General features: G+C 42.7%; 1 protein-coding gene across 1 annotated transcript in view; it reads right to left on the bottom strand.

Moving 5' to 3' along the window:
* MAML2 (mastermind like transcriptional coactivator 2) overlaps positions 1–25,895 on the bottom strand; it is a 496,815-nt gene that overhangs the window by 218,355 nt on the left and 252,565 nt on the right. The gene's annotated exons all lie outside the window — the stretch shown is intronic.

The following is a 25,895-nucleotide window of genomic DNA, read 5'->3' as shown; positions in this document are numbered from 1 at the left end:
GTGAAATACATCTGTGATCCCATTACAATAAATGCCATATTTTTTTAATTTGCACCTTTTCAGCTATGTTAAAATAATCAGTCTAAGTACTATGGAACCAGAATCACTGGAAGAAACAAGATTATGGAGATATAATGTTTTCACATAAATATCAATTTGCTGTATTCGAAACATAATCCTTTTTCTACAAAATTATTTGCAGATTTTAGCAAGAAACCATTCCATTTAATTTAAAGGTATGAAATGTATTAACATTGCTTATTACAATTGTTGCATGTAGGGTGCAATAATGATCTGGGTGCCTCAGAAAGTTATCTGGCGTTTTTAGCTGTTAATCGTTGGAAATAGCATTTAAATAAAGAGGTGATCTTGCCCATAAAGTCTACACTCCCCCATTTAATGAACAGGAGGATGACCATTTACATGCAGTAGGATAAAAACACCTTAAACACAATTGTAAATGGATAGAATAATTCAATATCAAGATATGTTTTATTTAACTTTTAGCACAAATGCATGAGGCTCTGTTCTCAAAGCTGCAACAGTTCCAATAGGGCACTCACCCACACACTGTGAGCACAGAATTCTGTCTGTGCTTGCTTGGAAGAAGACAGACTTTCTTGTACTTGTTTCTAGCAGTGTGCAGAATACACAGAGGTTTTCTCCCCCGGTGACTCAGTTAGTACAAGATTAACACCGACGAGGAAAGACAAAGCCCTGCTACCATTAGGTCGATAACATATAGGACAAAATCCTAAATAATCTAAAACTGAGCAGTGGCCACATTAAATGCCATTAGGATAAAAATGAAAAAAAGCTTGTGCCATGCTAATGAATCCATCTATGAACGACATCAAAGGGCAATGGGCACTCTACTAAAACCTCAGTGTGCAACATCAAAGTTTCTAAAAAGAACAATTTTGCTTACTCCTTTTCTCTGTAAAATCACAAACTCATCACTGCGGGATTAGGAAGTTTGAGCGAGGAGTTTCCGTCCATTAGCGGCTGTTGGTTACTGAGTCATATCTTTAAATCTTGCAGGAAAAGCAAATTGTGGAGGAGGCCCGGTGGTTGCAGCAGACATCCATGGGCAGTGCCGTGCTCCATGCAGATGCGTCACATATAATGAGGTCTCTGTACAAGTCTAGGTCGAATTTTGCGAAATATAAAACACTCAATATTGTAATCTTTCACTAACATAAATTATATCTATTTTAGTGAGGTATATTGACACAGAAGCCGATCCTCCTGTTCAGAATGCTGCCCCTTTAACATCACTGTCTATGTTTTTAAATAATTTTGTTTTAACAGTTACTTGCATTTTCTGTACTTAATTTGTTAACCAGTAACAAAAGAAGAGGTTCTCATGGCCTCTATGTACCTGCAATGTCATATTTCACCTAATTTGAAACTAAAATACCACATCATCAAGGGGACTGATTGCATGTTTAATCTTTCCTTTACTTTTATTACCAGCCATTTCTTAAGGGCTTATAAAACTGAAGTCATATATAAGTAAAAAACAGTAAATTGTAAAAGTATTTATATAGCGTGTATGACCCCTGACAGGGCATTGAAGCGCTTTTTTAGGGTCGAGCCTGAGTCGCATGCGCTCACGCATGCGTATCGCAGCGAGATGCTTTAGGTATTAGAAAAGGGCTCGGAGCCCTGTCGACGTCACGTCAGTGTTTTTCATTGGTTCGTGGGCTTGCCTATTAAAATCTGCTTGCTTTCATAAGTCGAAGGCATGCATACGTCATGCCTTTTCCAGTGGCTAGCCCTCCTCGAGCGCATCGACCAAGTACAGAAAACATGCGAGGCTCGCTGTTTTCTGTCCGGCTCGTGGACTACTTTTTCTCTATTTTCCTAGCGCTATTTCGCTTGGCAGAAGTCGAGCGCTTTACACAGTTAATTGCACTTTTTCGGGTTACGTACATAAATGCACTTTTGCCGAAAGGTGAAAAGTCGGGTTAGGAATTTAAAACGCTATCAGCTCTAACATGTGCAAACGCGAGATCCGTTGCATTGCAAATGCTTGTTTCTTCAGCGACCATCACGCTACTCCGGGATCCAAGATAAGTAGTTAGTAAAAACAAAATTGGGTGTTGGGCGGTTTCTTGTGCATCGGGTGTGTTAGGTTTGAACTCTTGATTTCAAGCAGGTTTAGGTTTAGGAGTTTGGAGTATGGGTAGAGTGATAGAAATGGAGTTTTAAAGGAAAGCAAAGGGTCGTGTGTGCTTGTTAGTTGGGTGGGATGACTAAAAGAAGTGTGAAAGTTTGAGAAGTATGTTTGGGAGTTCATAGTAGTCAGCAAGGTGTGGGCTGAAAAAGAGGAGGGTGGTATCTATCTATTTATCTATCTATCTATCTATCTATCTATCTATCTATCTATCTATCTATCTATCTATCTATCTATCTATCTATCTATCTGTCTATCTATCTATCCCCATTATACTTGGCAAAGTTAGGCTTGACTAAAAACCCTCTATACAAACACCTATATGTGCATTGAAGTGGCAACATCCACATAGTCTGCTGTCCACATTTATCTTGTGGTACATTTTTATGGTTTCAAATAAGTGTAATTAACTTACATGTACATAAATAAACGCCCTCTAGAGCACTTCGCTCTGCTGATTTAAACTCGGCCTATGTCCCTCACTGTGGTAGAGCAGAATGGGAGACCATGTCTTAGCCCCAACCCTATGATACTCTCTGCCACTTAACATTAGGAAAATTCAGGACCAAGAAACAGCTGAACTACTGACTATTTTCCAGCTAGTCTACTGTTCTGTGTCTTACTGCTGTCATATCTCACCTGTAATTAGCCTTTTTGGGGGTATCCATGCACTTTAGAAATTTTTATAACATAACATATACACATGCTTCTTACTGTAGTTATTAGTAGCAGGCATATACCTCCACATATGTATCCATATATGCACAGAAGCAGCAGTCTTGACATGTTCTGATACACATATGCTTCACAGGGTGTACATACACAGCCTTACCCCTACATAACTGCATCTACCTACAACAGGAGGTGTAGTTCAGAATACACAAATGTGATCATAAGGTGAAACAATGAGATTGCATGTATTAATGCCATTGTATTTTATGTGCAGAATCCCTTATTGGGACGAGAATGCCCAAACATGGGTCCTGTGCACACTGTGTAACTGGAAACAAGCTATACTCAGCTGATGATCCTGTAACAAGGGTGAAACTGGTCCTGGGTTGCTTGTGTTGTGGTTCAGGGAGAACCAGGCTTAGCGGTTCGGGATGGACTGCTCCAATTGGAGCAGGGGCAAGACTAATTTGCCTATAGCTGGGCCGAAATCGAGGAGGCATGGGTGCAACATAATGATGGACTGGGATACAGCCTGAGTAATTACCAACAGCTGAGATTAATTCAAGCAATTATATAGTTCAGAATTACTTGCTGTCAGTACTCTTCTGTAATGTCACACATAAATAGACCTAACGAGTAAGGGAACTCGTCCTTGAGCCCCGGTAGTGTTAGTGGTGAAAGGAGACTTGAATACGGCGCTGAGCCTACAGAATGCCTCTTTGGTTAAAGGCTGTCCAGTAATGCACAGACGGAGAAAAAAAACAGACACCCATACAAGAGGATGAACATCTGAGAATGCAATCCCATAGTAGCCTATGGAGATCATAGTGATGCAAAGGGGATATCCGTCACAATTGTGATAGAGTAACCCGTCTGCCAAACTCTAAATTAGGCCCTTGATTACAATATGGAAAATAACACACACATCCCAAAATAAGACCATGAAACAACTGATGCTACAGGATGTGCAATATACCTGATATTCTTTCCTGGCTTAGTGCTTCAAAAATGGAAGTGACACCCCACTTCTGGAGAAACTCTGCCTTTGTGACCCACCAATTGCCTAAACTAGGTGTTAGGCCTTGCCTTAATAGCTTTCCTAATCCATCCAACAAAATCCCATTTCTCCGTGTCGTTCAAAAACATCACCACAAAAGCAATGTGCAGGGCTTCCACACTCACCTAGATTTGATTTTAGATTTATAAAGGGCTCGATTGCCTGGAGACATCTTGGTGCTGCTACTGTCTGAAGGCACTACTGGTAGGTTAATGAATAAAGAACAAAGCTTTTAAGGATCTCCCTCTGATCCCGAGGAAGGGAGTTACACAGTTTAGCAGTGCCCCTTATGAAGCTTCTCCTCCCCCCCAAGAGGCTAGCTTAAACTTCGGGACAGCCATCAATTTGGCTGTGGAGGAGTGAGGCATTCTGAAAGGAGTATACCAGACAATTTTGTGTCTCAGTAATTTGTGACCAAAGACCGTATCAAGAGATTTGGATTCAATCTGCTTCTTTATAGGCAGCTAGTGAAGCTTGACTAATCCCTGAAATGAAGATTGGTGTTTAGGAATTCCCAGTAGAAGACGAGCTGATGCATTCAGCGGTGTCTGTAGTTTGTGGAGGAATCTGTGCTGTGCAGTCAGAATAAGAGCACTGCAGTAATCCAGTTTGGATAAGGCAAGTGCGGGCCCTACAGTTGTCTGAAGATCCCTGGAAATAAAAGAACATACTTTCCCGATGATCTTCAGAGTGAAGAACTGAGGAAGTTAGGACATTAACCTGATCTCAAAAAGTCAAATTGTTGTCAAATAATATTCCCAGGTTTCTGACTTTCTTCACTGGAGGTGGCAGTGGGCCTAGTTCTTGTGGCCACCAGTTGGGTGTCCAAAAGGAGATATAATTGCCCAGGAGAAGAATCTCTGTTTTCCCGGCGTTTAATTTGGGACAATTGATTTTCATCCAATTGTCTATTTGCTTCATGCAACTGTTAAATCAGAGCACTGTGTTATCTGGATTGGTGAATACTGAGACCACAATTTGTGTATCTTCAGCATAGAAGACTACTGAGAAACCGGAGGATTTGATGAGCCTGCCTAGAGGGGTGACGTATAAATTAATAAGGGTAGGGCTCAATGAGGAATCCTGGGGCACTCCACATGGCAGATGGAATACATCTGAAACATATTCCTCCATGGTGATGAATTGTTCCGTCTCAGAAAGAAAAGATTTCAATAGAGTAAAGGCAGTTCCCCTGATGCCTGGTTTAAAAAGATGGTCAATAAATAGATCATAATTGACTGTATCAAAGCCTGCAGAGAGATCCAACAGGATTAGGGTGGTCTTTTCTCCCTTGTGTCCCTTAATTCTTCTGAGGCCACAATTAGTGCTGATTCAGTACTATAAGCATTTTTGAAGCCAAATAGTGTGGGGTCCAAAAGATTATTAGCATCTATGAATAATGTTAATTCAAGATTTATTGTGTTTTCCATCATTTTAGCTAGAAAGGGCAAACAATTGGTGTATAACTGCTAGGATCTTGTGGATTAAGGCTAGGTTTCTTTAAGAATGGAAGGATGGAAGCTCTTTTCCATCCTGCAGGAAGTAGCTTGTATTGACTATCTCATTTAATATTTCAACAAGGTACGAACCTATAAAGTCAGGGGCATGATGCACAATTTTTGCTGGACACGAGTCCAGAGGAAAACCTGACTTAGTAAACTTTGTTAAGCTTAGTACTTGCTCAATACTGAGTGAGGAAAATGTATTTTGGATTTCTGGGCTGGAGGGGAAACTCTTCTTATCATGATAAACCGGGGTTAGATGTTTGTTAGGCACAAAAGTATTGAAAACGTGCCTCACTTTGGCCTGGAAGAACTCAGCCAGAGTGTTAGAGTGTTACAAAAGGCTTGGCTACAGTTGTTATTACTTTTCTCAGGCAAGTTGGCAAGTTTTTTTACTTTGCTGAAAGGCTCTTTAGACAAGTCTTTTGAATTTTATATTTTATTAATAAAGTGTAGGGTTTTTCCACTAAGATCATTGCTTTAGATTCGGGAATCAACTGTTTATATGTTTCTCTTTATAATGGAGCATAATTTTTTCTCGACTTGCGTTTCTGTCTCCTACAGAGTTGTTTCTGTGCTCTGAGTTTCTCTGAAAACCAAGGTTCTGATGGTGTGATTCTCCAATTCTTGTTAACTTTTTCTGGTGCAAGTGAATCTATCGCTGAGCCTACCCATGGAAAGTAGATCAAAATGCCTGATTCAAGATCTTTGACAGAGGTGGGCTTGGAGTTGGACAACAACATGCTACATTCTGAAGAATCGATTTTGTACCATGGTCGACCCTTACTGGCTGTGGGGGTGGTCCCGCCTCTCAGATATGAGCAGGTTATCTTGATGTCAAATATGACTGCTCTATGGTCCGACCATGTTAGTGGTAGTAAAGCACCAAACTACAGGAAAGGATTGTCAGAGAAAATACCATTGAATGTATGGCCGGCAACATGGGTTGGTCCATTCACCTGCTGGAGAAGACCTAGGCTGGTCATGGTATTGACTAGGAGTTTTGTATCTTTATCAACAATATTTTCTAAATAAAAATTAAAGTCTCCTAGAACTCTGAAGTTTGAAGAAATTGTACTTGATTCAAATAGTGGACTAAGGACCTGCACAAAGGAGGACCTAGGGTGGGGAGGGCAAAATAACAATAGTCCTTTAAATGTATAATTTTTTTTAGTTCTAATTGGAAAAAAGTACTTCACACTCAGAGTGGGTAGTTACTGTTGAGAAAAATGCAGGAAATTGCAGGGAGTTGCAGGGAATATATAATCACCGGGCCAAATCCCCACTTGCCTACTCTGTCTTCTCTATTGATGGAGAATCCTGCTCAAATAGCTAGAACCATGTTGGGACCAGAAGTAGAATCAGCCCAGATTTCTGTCACAAACATAATGTCAGGCTTATGGGTGTTTATGAATTCGGCCAGTTCAATTTTGTGCTTTATTAGTGATCTGTGTTGAGCAGAGTGTCAACAAATGCATCATAAGAAATCACTGTATTGCTTGGGCCTGGCCTAGTTGGACAATTGAAGTGAGTGGTGTGATTCATAAATGCAGAATTACATGCCATGCATTTTAATGTGTCAGTGATAACGTGTGGCACAAGAGTAGCACATAAAGGATTCTTACATAATGAATTAAGTTCCATGAGTTTGTCCCTAGTGTATTTGAATGATAGGGGAACATCTTGTGAAAAACGGGCAGGGGTTCCGGCGATCCAGGCAGGGGAGGGTGCAGATGGGCTTGCCTTCGGTGTGCCTTTGGCATGCCTGCGCCGCTGCAAGCATCTGCTGCACGGCAGCACTTCCTTGAATTGATATAGTCCCCTCGTAGCCGAAAAGCTAGACCGGCAACAAAGATGGCGAATGCAAAATGTCTGGCTCTAACAGGCAAGAACTGTAGGTTAGAAGTACACAGATCAATGTCTAAAATCACCAACAAACTAATCTAAAAACGAGCAGGAGATGCTTTAAAAAAAACTTTTACACAGCCCCTAAAGTGTGTGTGTGCGTTCTGTCCATTCCCCTTCAGCAACATATGGTTGCGCGGCTGCACCAGCCTTGAATTGATATAGTCCCCTCTTAGCCGAAAAGCTAGACCGGCAACAAAAAAGGCGAATGAAAAATGTCCGGCTGTAACAGGCAAGAACTGCAGGTTAGAAGTACACAGATCAGTGTCTAAAATCAGCAACGAAGCAATGTTAAAAACGAGCATGAGATTAGACAGCCCCAAGAGTGCGTGTGCATTCTGCTAGTTTCCCTTCAAAAAAAGATGGCTGCGTGGTCACACCTTGAATTGATATAGTCCACTCCTAGCCAGAAAGCTAGACCGGCAACAAAGATGGCAAATTCAAAATGTCCCCCTGTAACAGGCCAGAGCTGAATGTTAAAAGTACACAAAAGTGTAAAAAGTAAAAAATCGGCAACAAAGTAGTTAAAAATGAGCATGAGATGCTTTAAAAAACATTTAAGCCAGCCCTCAAAGTAAGTGTGCCCTTTGTCAGTTGCCCTTCAGCGACAAATGGCTTCTAGAATCAAGTCTCAAATGTATTGCTAAACATGCTCGAGATAGACATGGTAGCCCTCTACAAAAAAAGAAGAAAAAACTAAATCTAAATATATAATTTAACATCGCAAATAAAAGGAAAAGTTACAAAAGTAAAGGTGGACATCAGACATGCACCAACATAACTGAATATTTATAATAACGACCTCAGCTGTGCACACCACAAATCGAACTAGCTTCAGGCGCAGGATTCATAAACATAATATTGCTTTGCAAGATCAGTACAAAAGGCTAAAAAATCAGATGCATAGCAAACAACACAAACAATTCAAGCTGTCATACCAGAACATTTAAAAATCTGCAAGGACTTCAATGGGACGGGCCAAATGAAAAAGCTACCCCCACCCCTACAACGGATGTATGATTTACTATAATCTTTTGAAAGAAAAATAAAGACATTCAGGGGCATATTTAAGAGCCCCTAGCACCACTGGAGTGTCACTTTTCATGGCGTTAACCTCTACTTCATATTTACAAGGAGGTGTAACGTAACTTTTTGTGGCGTTACGCCTCCTTGTAAACATGGGCCTCTCCAACGCAGTTTTCTGCACCAGAGGGGTGTGCAATGGATGAGGCTGTGGGCGTTCCACCGCAACACCCATTGCGTTTTTCACGCTGCCCCAGATTTGCCAGAAATCGTAAATCTGTGGCAGCACCAAAAACTAATGCCACCCCAGGGATTGGGTTGTCATGACAAAACGAGGAGGAACTCTTTTATTCCTCCACGTTTTTTACTTTTTCTATGTGTGCTGCATTCTGTAGCACACATATAAGAAGCAACATGCCATGGATGATTGTTTATGTACAGGAAGGTGTCTGTTCCTGTACATTAACAATCATTCCAAAATGACGCTTTGACAATGTGTGTGCGCCCAGAGAAGTGCTAAGTCTCCACTATAGATTGTGGATTGTGGTTGATTGGACTGGAGTGGGGTGATTGGATTGGACTAGAGTGGGATGAATTGGATGTTAGTGGGGTGGATTAGATTAGTGTGAACTACAGTGGAATGGATTGGTGTGGAGTGGGGTGGGGTGGATTGGATTGGAGTGGGTGGATTGAGGTGGTGTGGGGTGGGATAAATTGGAGTGGGGTGGGGTGGATTAAGGTGAACTGGATTGGACTTGGGTGGACTGGATTGGAGTGGGATGGACTGGAGTGAGGAGGGTTGATTTGAGTGGGGTTAGATTGGAATGAGGTGGGTTGTATTGGATTGGGATGGGTTTGATTGAAGTGGGTGGGATGGACTGGGGTGGGGTGGGCTGGAATGTGGTGGATTGGAGTTTGTAGATAGGATTGGACTGGAGTGGGGTAGATCTGATTGGGCTGGATTGGGACGGATTGGATTTGTCTGGGTTGGGGTGGATTGGATTGGTGTGGGGTGAATTGGGTTAGAGTAGAGTGAATTGGGATGGAATGAGGTGGATTAGTTTGGGGTGAGGTGGAAAGGATTGGAGCAGCGCAGTCTGGAATGGGGAGGACTGCAGTAGGGCAGGTTGTTTTGGATTGGAGTGGGGCAGATTAGAGTGGAGTAGATTGTTTTGGATTGATGTGGGGCAGATTGGAGTGGTGCAGGTTCTTTTGGATTGGGGTGGGGTAGGTTGATTTGGATTGGAGTGAGACAGACTGGAGTGGGGCAGGCAGTTCTGATTAGGACTGGAACAGATATTTTTCGATTGGAGTGGGGAGATTGTTTTGGATTGGAGTGGGGCTGCTTGAGTGGGGCAGGCTGTTTTGATTAGGACTGGAACAGATTGTTTTGGATTGGAGTGGGGAGAGTGTTTTGGGCTGGAGTGGGGCAGATTGGAGTGGGGCATATTGTTTTGGATTGCAGTGGGCCAGATTGTTTTGGATTGGAGTGGGGCAGATTGTTTGGATTGGAGAGAGGCAGATTATTTTGGATTAGAGTGGGGCATATTTGAGTGGTTTGGAGTGGGGCAAATTGTTTTGGATTGGAATGGGGTAATTGGAGTGGGGTCGTTTGTTTTGGTTAGCAGTGTGGCAGACTGGAGTGGGGTAGATTGTTTTGGATTGGAGTCAGGCAGACTGGTTTGGATTAGAGTGAGGCAGATTGGTTTGAGGCAGATTGTTTTGGATGGGAGTGAGGCAGACTGGAGTGGATCAGATTAATATGGATTGATGTGGGGCATTTTGTTTTGGATTGGAATGGGGCAGATTGTTTTGGATTGGAGTGGGACAGATTGTTCTCTATTGGAGTGGGGCATATGGTTTTGGATTGGAGTGGGGCAGATGGTTTTGCAATGGATTGTGGCAGATTGGAGTGGGGAACATTGTTTAATATTGGAGTGGGCCAGATTGTTTTGGATTGGAGTGGGACTGATTGTTTTGCATTGAAGTGGGGCATATTGTTTTGGATTGGACTGGGGCAGATTGTTTGGAATTGTACTGGGACATAATGGAGTGGGGAAGTTTGTTCTGGATTGTAGTGGGGTGTATTGTTTTGGATTGTAATGGGGCAGATGGGAGTCTGGATTGAAGTGGGGCAGATTGTTTTGGACTGAGTTGGGGCAGACTGTTTTGGATTTGAGTAGGGAAGATTGTTTTGGATTGAAGTGGAACAGATTGGAGTGGGGCAGACTGTTTTGAATTGGAGTGGGGCAGAATATAGTGGAGCAGATTGTCTTGGATTGGAGTGGGGCAGATCAGAGTGGGATAGATCAGAGTGGGGGAGATTGGAGTGGGGTAGATTGGAGTGGGACAGACTGGATTGTGGGGGGGGCGAAATGGAATGGATCAGGGTGAGGTGGTCTGGATTGGAGTGGGGTGGACTGGATTGGGGTGTATTGGATTGGAGTGGGGCAGGCTGGAGTGGGGCAGATTGTTTTGGAATGGAGTAGGGGAACATTGTTTTGGATTTGAGTGGGGAGATTGTTTTGGAATCAAGTGGGGCAGATTGGAGTGGGGAGGGTTGGGAGGATTAGAGTGAGGTAGACCAGGATGAGTGAGGTGGATTGAATTGGAATGTGGTGGATTGTTTTGAAATAGGGTGATTGGAGTGGGTAGACTGTTTTGAAGTGGGGCAGACTGTTTTGGATTGGAGTGGGACAGACTGTTTTGGATTGGAGTGGGGCAGATTGTAGTGGGACAGATGTTTGGATTGCAGTGGGGCAGGTTGTTTTGGATTAGAGTGGGGCAGATTGTTTTAGATTGGAGTATGGCAGGTTGGAGTGGGGCAGTTCGTTTGGGTTTGGAGTGGGGCATATTGTTTTGGAATGGAGTGGGGCAGATTGTTTTGGGTTGGGGTGGGGCAGACTGTTGTGGATTGGAGTGGGGCAGAATTGTTTGGATTGGTGTGGGGTAGATTGTTTTTGATTGGAGTGGGGCAGAATGGAGTGGGGTGAGTTGTGAGGGTTGAAGTGTGGTGGCTTGGGGTGAGTAGTATGGATTGGAGTGGGGCGGATTGGATTGGAGTGGGGTGGATTGTGGCGTACTGCATGTGTTAAAGCATAATTTCGAAAATGACACTTGAGAAAGAAACGATGTTGCTTTGCAATATTTAGAACACAATAAGATTCATTGTTTGATAACAGCGCCCATGAGCAAAAACAAAACATGAGTGCAAAGTGAGAAAATGGAAGACCTGGCAAAATAAAAAAAAATAACTGTAGAAAAGACAACTTGTTGGGCACGTTTGTGCGAGTCACGCACCTTCTGTTTGCAGGGCGCTTGAAGTTGAAAAGAACAAAATAGTCCCTCAATCATGTCCGAAGAAGCGGATGGTCCTGATTAAGTGGAATCAATCAGTGCTTAGTCCCTGCTCCACAGACAGGAATGGAAATGAGGATGTGCTAGCTGCGACCGATTACGAGGATGTAAATAAGAGTGCCACACAATCCAACAAATGATAAACAACGGGCAGGCTCCAAGCCCTTTTCTATATACATCAGCGCCTTGCAAGCAATACGCATGTGCTGGCGCATGCTCTAATAGGCTTGACCCCAAAAAGTAAAGAGTGCTCTAAGAATGTTGTTTACTTTCCACAGCTTCCACTTCTTGCCCTATCCCTTGTCTTTAACCATCAAATAGGAGGCCCCTCAGGGGATAAGGATGGAGCAAGGCATCAAATGTACTTCGTCATAGGAAGTCAAAGGGTAACTGAACTCACTGCCACCACACCTGGAATTTGGTGAATGGACATCCATGAAAGCACACTAGACACATCACTAGCCACCAGTACTGTAGCCACAGTGGGCACCTGAGGGCTGGCCAGCCCATAATTATCTTTGCCTCCCCCAAAAGACCAACTCACCTGGCACATATAGGAGTGGAAGTTCAGACAGTGAATGTGCAATAAAAAGGTCTTTAAGTGTTGTTTTTATCGTGTTGCATTTGCTGTGCGTCCCAAGACAAGTTAGATGTGAGGCTATGTTTTCTAAATAATTGCTGCTCATTCTTCTAATGTGGAGATGCTGTTTACTTTTCTTCCTTTGACTGCAAAGTGGGAGTATTTTGTAAAGCAAGCTATATGACAATCTCTGTGGTACACGAAGAGCCACTAAAATTAGGCGGCAGGGGAGAGCTAAATCATGCAGCAATGTTGACTAAATTATGTGGCAAGAAAACACAAATTATTTGGATTAATACGGCAATTTTTTTAATAGTATCACTTCATTATTGTGTACTTTTTGTACATCAAGGCACTGTATGGGCAAATTTTTCACTTTAATAGCACCAGTTCCTCATTGAAATACAGCTGTAAATGACTGAACGGTGACCAGTCACCTTTGCAAAGTACCTTCTGCTGAATGGCAAAACACGTTACAGAATTTTTAGTAATTGTGACCTGTTTGAGTTAGTAACAATTTTTTTTTACTACCTGCAGATTATACAGATGATGGATTATGTGGCAAATGTGGTAAATTCATAATTATGCTGAAAACGTCATGACCACAGATTAGCACAATTTCACCGCCGCAGGATAGCATAGATACAGTGGCCTTCTGTACAGGGAGTACAAAAATATATGCTGTCAATTTGTTACCAACTCTAAAAACATTAAATACCTGTAAATTAACGGTGCAAACATTTCAACATGATATACCAGCAGTTACAAAAGCACATTTTGATTTTAAATTCCGAAGTGTGATGAAAACAGAGATTTTTATAGGATCAACATTTTTTTAGTGATGCACAAATGATAAAAATTGTATTGTATTGTATTGACTTTTGTATGACACTTACTACCCCTATGTGTGGCACTGAAGCGCTTACCTACCTGGGCACCAAGCTACGCCAGATAGGGTAGTGTGTGGTTACAAGATCGATGTCTTTGATTTCTGAGCCGATGTGGGAAGTGTTTCTATGTTGTGTGTGATGACCACAGAGGTGCAGTTATGGTGATAGGAGACGCAGCACGTAGCCATGTCGAGGATGATGAGGTGTGAGAGACACAAATGTGCAGTGTATGGTTTTTCAGTAAACTGGCAGCTTTGAACAGCTCTCCGGATCCCAATATAGTATTTCTTGTGATTGTAGTCTGCTGAGCTGGCCACCTCACTCGGTTGTCCAAAACAGTAATTGTGGGGGAGATTTACTTACATTTCAGACAGCACATCAAGGCAATTTGCTGCACTGCTTTGCATGAAAGGAAGACAGCAGAAATGTGCCATATTTACAAAGATATGGCACATTTCTACTGTCTCCTAGCACTGCGCACTGCTGCTGCCTAACCCTAACGCTGGCACCCATGCACCGTCATGCAAAGGTGCCTGCGGTACAGGCAGGATTGTTTTCTTGCATGAACTTCCTACACAAAAACAATCCTTAGAGGCAAATTCCTCTTTCTATGTCTGCTGCGTTGCAGCAGACATAGAAAGAGGAAGTAAGAAGGAGATGAAATATATTTCTCCTTGTTATGCCTCACTGGGAAGGTGCAGCGTTTTTCCAAGTTTACTAACTTTATAAAATCTAAAAAAACGACAAAATCCATGGGTGGATGAATGAGAATGTCCATACTCCACCTAGGGAACGCCTTCCCAAGGCAATGATATCTGCTACCTCACGTTACTTTGCATTTACTAAACTACGCAAAGCCATGCAAGATATCTAAAGCCATTGTGAGATAAAAATAAGAGGTCATGGTGTAGAGCTATTTGGGATCCGCAGTCATGGACTAAATTAAAGTCCTTTGAATGACCCAGAGCGTGTGGCAGAGCTCTTCACTTATTCCATGCCTGTTCATTTAGTGATGGCTGGTTCATTGGCTGCACAGTACTGGCGAAGGACGCCCCTCGTAGCATATATGCCCTAATTGAATGTAAGAGGCGTAAGTTACAGTTGGCTGATGACCGCTGAGCATTTTGGTATTAGTGTTAGTATGGGCCAGAAATGTTATGTATAAATCCACATAACAATGTAATACCCCACTGAAGCATAGGTCAGCTCTCCTTAACTTACCAGTTTATCAAAAGTTGTTCACTTATTGGGTTGTTTCCAATCTCTGTATTGTATGCTAAAGACTGAGCTTGAGGGTACAACTGTCTTTACAAGTTCTGTTGCCAGGGTGTTTGGAGGTATAGTTGTCTTTGAAATAGCCATGTTTTCAACTGTCTTCCAAAGTGTATCGGCTGGTGGATGCTCTGAATGCCAACTATCAGTGTGTTCCAAAGCTTGGCTTGTACTGAGAAACCAGTGCCTTCTACTTATTTCTTGTGGTAAGGTAGTATATAGTAAGTGATGGAAGCTTGGCGTGCAGTGTCCTGATTTGTTTTTATTGCTTGAATTTAGCTTATCTTTTTCCTTGGAGGCTCTGTTAACAATGCAAAGTGCCTTGAACATTGCCATTCTTGATATAGGTAGCCAGTGGAGTGATTACAAGACTGGAGTTATCTTGTGTCAAGGAAGAGAAGAAATCTTGCAGCTGTATTTTGGGTGAGTTGTGTTTTGCATAATAAGAATGCTGGTGTACCAAGGTATAGACTATTAGCATAGTCAAGCTTGGAGATTATGAGTGTGAGGATGGCTTGTAGCTTCTGTTGGTATACAAAGTATGGGAGGATGGAATGTACCTTTTTTCATTGTGCAGAAGCCACTCTATTTTACGTTGCTAACATGTAGTATCAAAGATAGGTCTAATTCCATGGTTACCCCAAGGTTTCTGACTTCTCTTGATACTGCTGGATGGCCCTCGTGTTCCTTAGGCTATATGGATGTAGGCAGGTATTTTTGTCATTGTTTGCAGGCTATAAGCTCTGTCTTTGTGGTATTTAGCTTTAGATGGTTATTCATCATCCATGTGTTTATGGCCCAAAGGCAGTCATCTAGTTTAAAATTTAAAATCTGAGACTGAAAGCATGGGTACTATAATTGACCTTTCTAGACATCTCTGCAGCACATCAACTAACGTTTTCTGATTTTTGTATATTTATAATTTATGATGTGTAGTATGAATCTGCTTTTTGAAAATTATTGACTTCTTTGAAATTCTGCTTTATTTTAAGTATGGTCAAAGCAGATAAATTGCTCTTATGAGGTCCTATATAATTAATGCACTAAATGCATAAAAGTTAGTGAACATTTGGTGCAGTTTTTTTTTATTGGTAGAAGTGTGCGAACGCTGGGTGTTAGGAATTCCATGGATCCTCTCAGATCCTGGAATTTTCCTTCACAGAAATGTAAGGAAAATCTATGATTTAGCAAAAGTTTGGTATTTGCAGGACATTCTGGTGAAGAAAAAAGAATAGGGATCCACGCAAACTACACCACCACAGACTTCCCTCTGTACCTTATTTTCAGAAATGTCTGGGCCTGGAAGCGTTCCCTGGGTGCTGACCAAGCCCTGGCCTAAATACTTCAGCTACCCACATTTCAAGGATTATTCAGTTTGCACGGCAAAATATTGATCTTTCTTTCTGTAATAGGGATCTTAGGGAGCCTTTCCTTTCACAGATGATATCCCTGTCACACAAATAGTATACTACTGTGATTTGGGAGAAGTGTAAATACATGTGGTTTCCCGCAGATTCTTTTGTGTGATCGGCTTTCACTTTGGTTTGCTGTGTAAGATCAGTATGCACAGTGTGTTCTGCAATACAGCAAAACAAAAAGTCAAATTTCAAACTATTGGGAAGCATTTCCCCGCATACCTACTTCGATTATGGAAAAGAAAATGCTTCTGGTGTTTTTACCAGAAATATTTTCTTTTACAGTACTGTGCATGACCCGTTGAAGTCCATCAAACTGAGAAAGTAGTGTGATGGACATCAGTGGGTCGTCCTCTTCCCTAAAGCAGTTAAAACCCACCAAATCTATGCAGTCTTATATCCTGCCCAACAAGAATTGACAACATGCTGCAGGGATATGATGGTCACATTGCATTAACTTGTTTGGTCCTTGATTGTAGGGGATCTATCCAGTTCCAGGATGGTAGGCTTCTGGGACTGAAAAACAGCGAAACGCACAGTGGTCAAAGAAAGGTAGCAAGTGCTGTTAATGAACATGCATAACCAAGAGAAACTTTCAATTATCATGAAAGGTGTATGGAGAAAATGGCTAGAGAGAGAATAATAATATTAAAAAGTACAAAGAAGATAGAAGAGAAGATAGAGAGAAAAAGGTCTAGAAAAGGGAGACAAGACCAAGAGAAAGAAAGGAGAGTACAAAGGAAAAGCAAACACGGCCAGAAGAGACAGGAAAGGGAAGATAAATGCAGCAGCAAACAGAAAGGTATAGTAGAGAAAAGGTTGAGAGAGGCAGATATTGGAGGTTGGGAGTGAACAGAGAAAGTGCAAGAGTGCCTAAAGGAGCAAAATGAGAGCTAGGTACATGTAGACAAATGATGACTGGAGATTTTAAGTATAATGTATAGCTTATCATGTTTTGGCCAATACATTTGGCCCAATATGATTTATGATTTCAAAGAATAATTTTGCACTTTATTTTCTAAAAGGGATCTTAGTATAAGATCAAATAATAACCTTGGATAGGGGTCTTTAAAATACTAATTGGGTGTAAGCATTGTTACTTGATGCACATTGCTTTTTGCAAATTGCTTCACAGTGGCATCCCTTGTTATTTGTGGCTACATGCTCTTGGTGAGAAGCGCTGATGCCTTCTATTTTATTGCAGTGATGGACGCTGCAAATCTCAATGGAAGGCGGGCACATAATTTAAAAAAAAGTATCTGTCCTGCCGCCGATGCTGCTGGCCACCCCCTCTTCTTCTCCCTGGCTCCTAACTGTGTCCCAGCAGGACCTGGGACACAAGCACAGGCTTCCCATGCAATCCTGGTGCTGCTCTCATGCTACACCTAGCATGACAACAGCGTCAGGATTATTCTGAGCGACTTGGTCTTCCGCTCAGCCAGTATATGGAAGTCTGCGCTGTCTCTCCAACCAAGTTGTGCAACACATCTGGGTCAAAGAAACCTAAGTGCGCATGTCAGTTTGGCTGGCCTAAGACAGCCAGCAAAACTGACATGCACACTTTTAAGTACACTCCACTCCCCTGTCCCATGGCCCGGCCCCTTCCTGCACATGCTGGCTCAGCCAGCAGCTGAAAAATAAAACAATAATAAAATATTGCTTTATTTTTTTAGCTGCTGGCTCTTAGCCAGTGGGGTGATGATCCTCCATCATTGCAGGAGAGCCACAGCTGTTTTACTGCATATCAGCCATGCCTACATTTGCTGGAAAGTACAGATTACTTGCTGACTAATTAAAGTTCCATTAAAGAAAATATTTGGCTTTCTAGTGTACATATATAGATAGACAGTTTCTTAACTGTTTCATAAAATGAAGCTTGACTTTTATCTGCACCTGTAGTAATATCTAATAATCCATCTGTAAGTAAATATTTTCAATTTCTAGTACACATGGCAGGCAGTCATGCTTTTTACATTCATCTCTCAGAAATGTGCATGCTTGTCCAAGCAACGTTAGGCATATATAGAGTGCCACCTTGAGGGTCCTACACTAGAAGCCTCCTGCATGTGAAAGTGTAGAGAATGCCTATAATTCTGGAAGTGGAGGACCCTGTAGTACCCAAATAGGAGGTACCATACATGCACCATCAAAGAGAGGGGTTATTACAGAGCATGATCCTAGATGCAAACTGTGAAACCATCACTCAGAGCACTAGAGGCAGTGAAGCTGCTAGTGACCTCAGCCAGGCCACAGGCCTCAAATGGACCCATCCTGGTATCAAATAATCACCTACACTTTACCATGCCTACCTGTCTTGCTGGTCGATGTCTAACGAAGGCCTCCTTTTGTACAACACCTTTTGGACAGCCTGCCTGTAATTATAAGGGTTGTACGCCAATGTCACAGCCTGTCTATGCAGTTTTGGTTGGTGCTTTTTATGAAACTTAATTGAACTATCAATCTTTTGTCACGACCTTACAGTGAAATTTATTGTGGGACCTTCCCAACTTCCCATGTAAAATTCCATTTAAATTCTAATTAGTTTCTCTCATTGTTGCATTCCTAAAATATTTAAAACACACTGCATTGTTCACCACTAATTTCCCAAACTGTTTTTGATGGATATGCTGCAAGCTCTCTATAAAGTTGTTTTAAGTTAGTGCCAAGTTAAATTAAAACTTCACTTGCGAAGTTGGTCAAAATTGGGAAACTCCCCACTTTATGAAGCAGATGAAGTTTCCTCACTTTACTTAAGGTGAAGTTTATCCTTTCAGGCCTTCCAGGTGTGATGATTTCCTGATTCAGAATATCCCAGTTAGGTCATCCTCCAGCAAACATATTTTGAATATGGAGGCTGTACATTCACCACCTCAGGTAAGAGGTCTGGCAGGGAGGGGTCTGAAGTGGGAGTTACATAAGGCTGTGAGTCAGCTTACTTTATTGCATTACATTCTTCTACTTTAACTCCCATCTAATTGATAGGTTTTAAAGTTGGACTGTGAAAAGTTGATTGAGTGTGCTTTGATATGTACCTTAAAAAATCTACACATTCCTTTGCATAGTCATATATTTATATGTATATATATATATAAATATATATATACACATAGAGAGAGAGAGAGAGAGAGAGAGAATCAGAGAGTGAAGAATGGAAAACTATTCTTACTTACCTGTCGATATTTTGGATTTAATGCTATGTCCTTGATATTCAGCGCAATTGATATTATGCAATTGACCACATTCCCAAAATGGAATAAGGAGGAGATCGGGAGAAACCGCTCCGATAAAGGGAGTCTTGGCATATAATGGCGATCCAAACCCTGACCCCTTTTCGCCTCAATTCCAATGAGGAATTATAAGTACATTTATGAGTGGGGCCCCTAAAACTACCAAGGGTGGAACTGAGATTGAAATCTATAGATATGTTGTGTGAATATTTCAAGAACTGGCCATGATAATATACCACTTTTGCTTTGCTTACTGTCACTTTTTTAGTTCTAGGTACATGTTTTAATGGGGATTCACAGTAAGAAGTGAATACTTTATGCTGAAAGCAAGAGTAATTTGAGAAGGTGCTGGAGGGTGCTTCTAACATAGATATATCAACCCTTGTTAATGATGAACTATGGGATTTACATACACAGGCATGAACCAGGCACACATGAACAGAAAGATCTGCCTCAGGCATGTAAGATTTTTGTTATGGAAGTGAAATGCAGTGGCATTACAATTATGTACACAAAAAATAATGGCAGGCATTGGTGCTGAGATATGTAGCAGTTTTTCATCACAGAATGACTGGTTGCCATGAGACATGAGACCAGTAAAGGTTGAAATAGCAAGTGAGGTCACAGTTATGTACACATGATACCAAGGCACAGTGTCATGTAAATATTATATAGAAAGTGTTTAGGACTTAGATCGGGAATATCGAGTGTTGCTAATATGTCTGTGCATGGCATAGATATTGCGCATGACCAGTCTATCCTCCGGAATTAAGGAGAACAACAAGATGCCCGCTTGATAATATATCTGGACACTTGATATCAAAAGGGAGGACAAAATCGACACATGACTCAGTACCTTTAATTGTATAATCTCAGGTTTAAATAATTCAAAGGAACAGAACAGTTTTTAAACAACAGGCTGTTTTCTCTCTAAGCACTACAAGAACCACAATGCATTGGGAACAGATGCTTGTCATATGGTATAGAACGAATATGGGATAAAATGTGATATTGACAAAATGAATGAAATATATCAGTGCGTTGTCAATTAATGTTATGTGAGACCCCTTCTACTGCAAATGGGTTTTATAGTTTTTCACTAAATGGTGAATTTTAAAGTTAAATATTGATGTGTTCAACTCAGGAAATGGTATAGATAAACACTGTGGATGGACAGATTAATTATGCTTGTTAACAAGGTCCCGGTGACTGAAAGGCGCCAGGCTTTTCTTTTCTGCCAGGTACATGGATTTCAATAAAAATGACATGCGACCCTGGAGAGCGGTTTTTCTTCCTCTGGAGAGGGACAAGGAAGGAATGCAATCTTTCTTGTGTCCTGCCGAATAACCAGCACCGCCACTTACCTTTCAATATTCTGTCAATGTACTTGTACTTGTACAATGTACTTGTACTACAATATTCGGGGGTCCTTATTTAGTAATGCAACCAGCATTTGGGAACATGTGCTCCTATAGAACACAGCTTTAATGTTTGGTCATAGCTGAGGGCCATGTCTCCCTAAAACAGTGGTCTCCAAACTTTTTAATACCACGCCCCCCCAGTTGAAAAATAAAAATCATTGGGGACCCCCCTCAAAATTTCTCAAAATTATTTTATAAAGATGGCAATGTTTAAATATGTCTAGACCTATTTAAACATTGCAGTGAAGTACTGTTACCTTTTTTTAAATGCAATAACATGCTTCTGCTTAAAACAAAGGCCTGTTATCTGTATAATGCTTCTTTTGGCTGGAGTCTGGCGCCCCCCCCCCCCCAGAATCACTTGAGCCCCCCCCCCCCCCCCCCCCCAAGTTGAAGATCTCTGCCCTGAAAATATACTGCTGGCTACAGGCCTGCTAGCCACCTTCATTAAGGAACAGATAAACAGTAACCGCGGCACTTCAACCTATCTCAGTTACGGATTACTCTTGACTGTAGAAAGTAGCGTGTAACTATAAACCACGAAAAGTAAACACCGTTTTCAGTCATAGTGAAAGCAACTAAAACTTTGCACAAGAAGCTCCACAGCCGTAGACATGTTGCCCTTAGTTCACGTGCCCTTTTGACACTCCTCAGAGCAGACGTATATGAAGATTGATCGCACAGTGCAGCGTGGGAATTTCTCACAGATGGAGTTTATTGGGATCTGCAAGAACATTTGGTGGGGATCTTAATCCCTTCAACACTCCGCGCCTCCCAATTCAAAACACCGGTCACCCCGTGGTGCCAGGGCGGCGAGTGTTGAAAACTGCTGACACCATTCGAGTTCCATAAAATCAACAAACCCTCTGAATCCGGTCGGTTCAAGGTGCAAAAGGATACTCCAGTATCAAAAAAGTTCCAAAAAAGGTATTTTCAAATTTTATTGCAAACATATAAAATGTTAAGGTAGCGTCCTGCAATAAGTTCATCAAGCCAAATGTCTCATACTTTGCATTCACCATCTGACACGTGGTTCGGGTTCAGCACTCCATAGAGTCTCACAGCACTGCAAAAAGCCAAAAATACCTCTAGAACCAATGTTTGTACATTCGTCTCATGAATATTCACGTTTGATATTTTGAAAACCGACACACTTTGCTACCTGGGGGATTGGAGAGTGACATTGCTAATGACAGAGAGTACTACCCAGCACCAGTGATGCTTGAGAAAGGATTTATTTACTGCTATGATCGGGAAAAGGGGGTGCTTATGTTAACCCTGCCCACTTCCTGGCCCACAATTAAGATATACGAAGATGAAGTAAATTCTAATTGAACACGTTTGCGTAATCTGTGGCTAGTCAGAAAATCTGTTTTGCACCTGGCCCTTCTGGATCTATGTTGGGCACCCCTACTTATGACGTAAGACATAGTCCACACCTCCAAGAGCCACAAATGCCCACCTAGTGCTGGGCACTAACTACAAACTTGGCTGCTTAGCTGTAAGGAGTAACTTCCTGCCTCTTCAGCATTTGCTGCTGTCGCGATAGCGTCTCGAAGCAGTTAACTGGGCAGCCTGGCACTACATAAACCAGGTCACCGAGTCGCCCACTGGTTCACTCGCATTAACACTGAGGTAATCCAATTAGACACATCACAGTCAGTATACCATTATTTCTGATGCTCTTTAATAGTCTGTCGTCTTGTGCTGCACCCTTTTAGACTCTGTCATAAGAAACTTATAGGCACATTCTTTATATTTTATTTCTCTCGTCTCGTAAATTCAGAAACACTTCTCCAAATCCAGAGTTGGCACACAGCGGCGGGTTGCGCGGCAAGGTACTGGAACCCGGCCCAACATATTTTATTGCGACAACAATCTTTCCATTGTCTCTGCAAGAGGCTGCTCGCAGGGGGCTCTCGAGGGTTCCGTCTCAGCTGGTGGCAACTCTAGCGAGAGTGAAGAAGTCACCAAGGGCAGGACAATCAATTATAAGTGCATTGGTCCGAAGTTTTCGAGCAAGCTAGTCGACTGATGTATCCAATGCTGTGGTTGCCGAATGCCAAGGCTAGATAGTCTCATTTCCACCAGAGGAAAATCTTAGTCTGTGAGATTCAGAGCGGTGTGAATCTCAAATTTCTCCTGGGTTGCAAGGTGGAGAGGTGTCATTACCTCCTCAACCCTATTTCTCGTCCCAATACTTACACATATGAGGTGTCCTAGCCATAACCAATCAAAAGATTTTTGCGCAAAACCCCTTCGACCACCCCCCCCCCCCCCCCTCATCTTCAATCACCCTTTACCAGATCTGGTTATAAAAGGGCATGGAGCCCAGAAGACATCCTGAATTTTTCTTCTGCTCTGCTTGCTATGCTGTTCAAGGAACAGACAACAAAGTAGTCAAGTCCTATATCCACAGCAGTGGCGGCTGGTGAAATGTGAAAGTGGTGGGGCGTAAAAGTTGGGTATGACTGTTGTGCCACGAATGATCGAACTGTGTCATCCTGGGCAGAGACTGCAACTATGTGTAATGATTCAGTTGCATGAGACGACAGCTGTTATTAACAACTCATCTGCTTTACTGTGCAGGCTCGTGCCAATTACTTTTGTCATTCCAATATGGTTTATTTGTACACCATAATAAAATGTAAATAAGGACACACAGAAAAAATTGCTTTCACACTTATGATCACAAGTGTTACAGCTCTAGCCTTGACCACTATCATAATTTCGGACAGAAGACCGGTGTTAATGAGGCAGTATGTGATAATGTGGTCTCTCTGATGATGTTCTGTACTTTCAGTTATTGTAGGCTCCTCTCACAAGCCATATGACAGAGACTCATTTCACGGCGTGGGCAGGTGGAGCTTCCATCTATGTCTGAGGCCACTGCAAAGGATAAACAGTGAAATATTTCACCATCCAATCACAAGATTAGTTATCTCTATCAATCCACGGTCACAACAATTTCCCACTGCCTATATGTTTCCACTTATCTATTTGGGAGTGGGTGTGAATGCCATAAGTTCTGTCCCTTCTCGCAGAAAATGGAGTAGAAATGGCATTAAGTAAATGAGTTATTTTCAAATTACTCATTTTATGAAGGCTCATATTTATTAGGAAAATTCTCAGTTCCAAGATAGTTACTTAATTAGTTTTGATCTGCACTCAAATATATCAATGCGTCATTTTTGCACCCACAGTTGAAGAAACACGCACTGTTTGAATACGGGTGTGAAATACAATGCGTCCCGTACCAGAATTCTATCAGTTTCGATCCATACCATTTTATCAAAAGTGCACCACTACTGCAAACTTAAAAAGCCTAACATGCGAGATATAGTCCGGTATATTCGACGATGGAGTGCTTCCCTTTTGATTTCTGCACAACGCCAGAGACTGTTCAATACAGCTGCCATCTGTCTGCTTCCTATTGCCCAGCTGTAATTCTCAATTGCAGGCAATAGTCACCAACAGTGGCAGCCGGCAGCTTTGGGAGGGGGGCGGGCGGGGCACACACACAAACACACACACAAACACACACACACACACAGGCTCATTCTTTCACACACAGACACGCACGCACGCACGCTCATCCATTAACAACACTCATTCCATTCAAACATACACGCACGCACCAAACATTCATTTTACAAGATCACACACATTCATTCTTTCACACGCACGCACGCACGCACTCACATCCATTAACAACCCTCATAACACTCAAACATGCACGCGCGCACCAAACTTTCAATGTAAAACATAACACATACACACATACATACATACACACACACACACACACTTACCTTTAGCCTCCAGGTCCCAGGAGGGTTGGGACTGCTGCCTTCCCTCACTGGCTGACCTGAGGTCAGCCAATGAGGGAAGGCAGCAGTCCCAGCCTTGTCACAGAGTGGGATGGGGTCAGTGAGACTGCTGACCCCACCCCACTCTGTGACGAAGTGTCACTGATTGACACTCGCCCTGGGCACCTCAGGGCTTAAACCTGAAGCGCCCAGGGAGAGTGTCAATGGGTGACGCTTTCCTCGTCACCCAGGGGAGGGCCTCGAGGCACCTTTGCTGGACCGAGGAGGTCACGCCCATAAGGGTCGTGATCTCCTCAGCCCAGCAAAGTTCAGCTCAGGCAGCCAGGAGTCTGCGCAAATCGCGCATGTCTGCTCCTGGCTGCCTGACCTGAACATGAAGAGTGTCTGTCAGGCTGACCTTTGTTTAGCCTGACAGACACTCTTCATGGGGTGGGGGGGCGTGGCCCCTCCGCCCTAAAGGACGGGCCGCCACTGATCCACAGTAAGTCCAGGACAGGTTCTCAGGCATTAGCCTCTCTTGCATTTCAGGTGGGGAGTTGGGAGGAATCTCACCTTCTCTCCCTCCCAGCCACTCATATGCGGGGGAGGGACAATGTTCGAACAGATAGACTCACCTGAGTTTTTCCTTCATCCCTAGAATTCTGTCTGGCCCTAGATATTTTCATCCAGGTTTGCCACCAGTCCGGCACTCCTCAGGTCGACCTGTTTGCATCCACGGCCAACTCCCTCCTTCCCCGATTTTTTTCTAGGTCCCTGGATCAGGGTTGTTGGGGGATCGATGCTCTGTCCCACCCTGGGCCACCGTTGCTTCTGTATGCCTTTCCTTCGTTCCCTCTTCTATCCCTGCTATTGGCAAGGCTTCGGAGGAAGTCGGTTTCTCTTATTCTGGTGGCGCCTTTTGGCCTCGGAAGGGCTGGTTTCCTCTGTTGCCTCTGATGTCGGCTGCGCCAGAGTGGATTCTCCCATTCCACCCTTGTCCTCTTCGGACGCCCATTCTTCTCCCATCCACTTGCCGCCGGATGAGTCTGGAGGTTTGGCTCTTGAGAGGAGGGGTTTGATGTTGCATAGTCTTTCGGCTCCTGTGGCTGTTTCCATTCAGACATCTTGGAAATGTTCCACCAGAAAGGCTTACACTCATAATTGGTCTTCCCTTGTTCAGTGGTGTAAGGGTAGGTCCTTAGACCTGGCCTCTTATTCTACCTCTTCGGTACTTTAATTCCTTCCGGATGATTTCCAGAAGGATTTGGCTGTTTCTACGTTGAGGGTCCAAAGGGCAGCCATTCGGGCTATTTGCTCACCTTTTGGTTTGCCTGAGCTGCTTCCTTTGGGTTCCTAACTCCTTAAGAGTTTTTCTTTACTGAAGCCTCAGTTTCTTCCTGTCATTCCTCCTTGGGCCTTGCCTCTGGTTCTTAAGGCTCTTCAGTCGCCTCCATTTGAGCCCTTGGACACTGTGGGTTAGAAGTTTCTTTCCTTGAAAACTTTTTTCTGGTGGTCATCACTTCAGCCCGGAGATTTGGTGAGCTGAGTTCTTTGTTGATCCGGCCTCCCTATTTGCAGGTGTTTTC

Source organism: Pleurodeles waltl, chromosome 8 (assembly GCF_031143425.1).
Source record: "Pleurodeles waltl isolate 20211129_DDA chromosome 8, aPleWal1.hap1.20221129, whole genome shotgun sequence".
NCBI lineage: Eukaryota > Metazoa > Chordata > Amphibia > Caudata > Salamandridae > Pleurodeles > Pleurodeles waltl.
The sequence above is the reverse complement of the archived record's forward strand: the minus strand, read 5'-3'. Positions and strand labels throughout refer to the sequence as shown.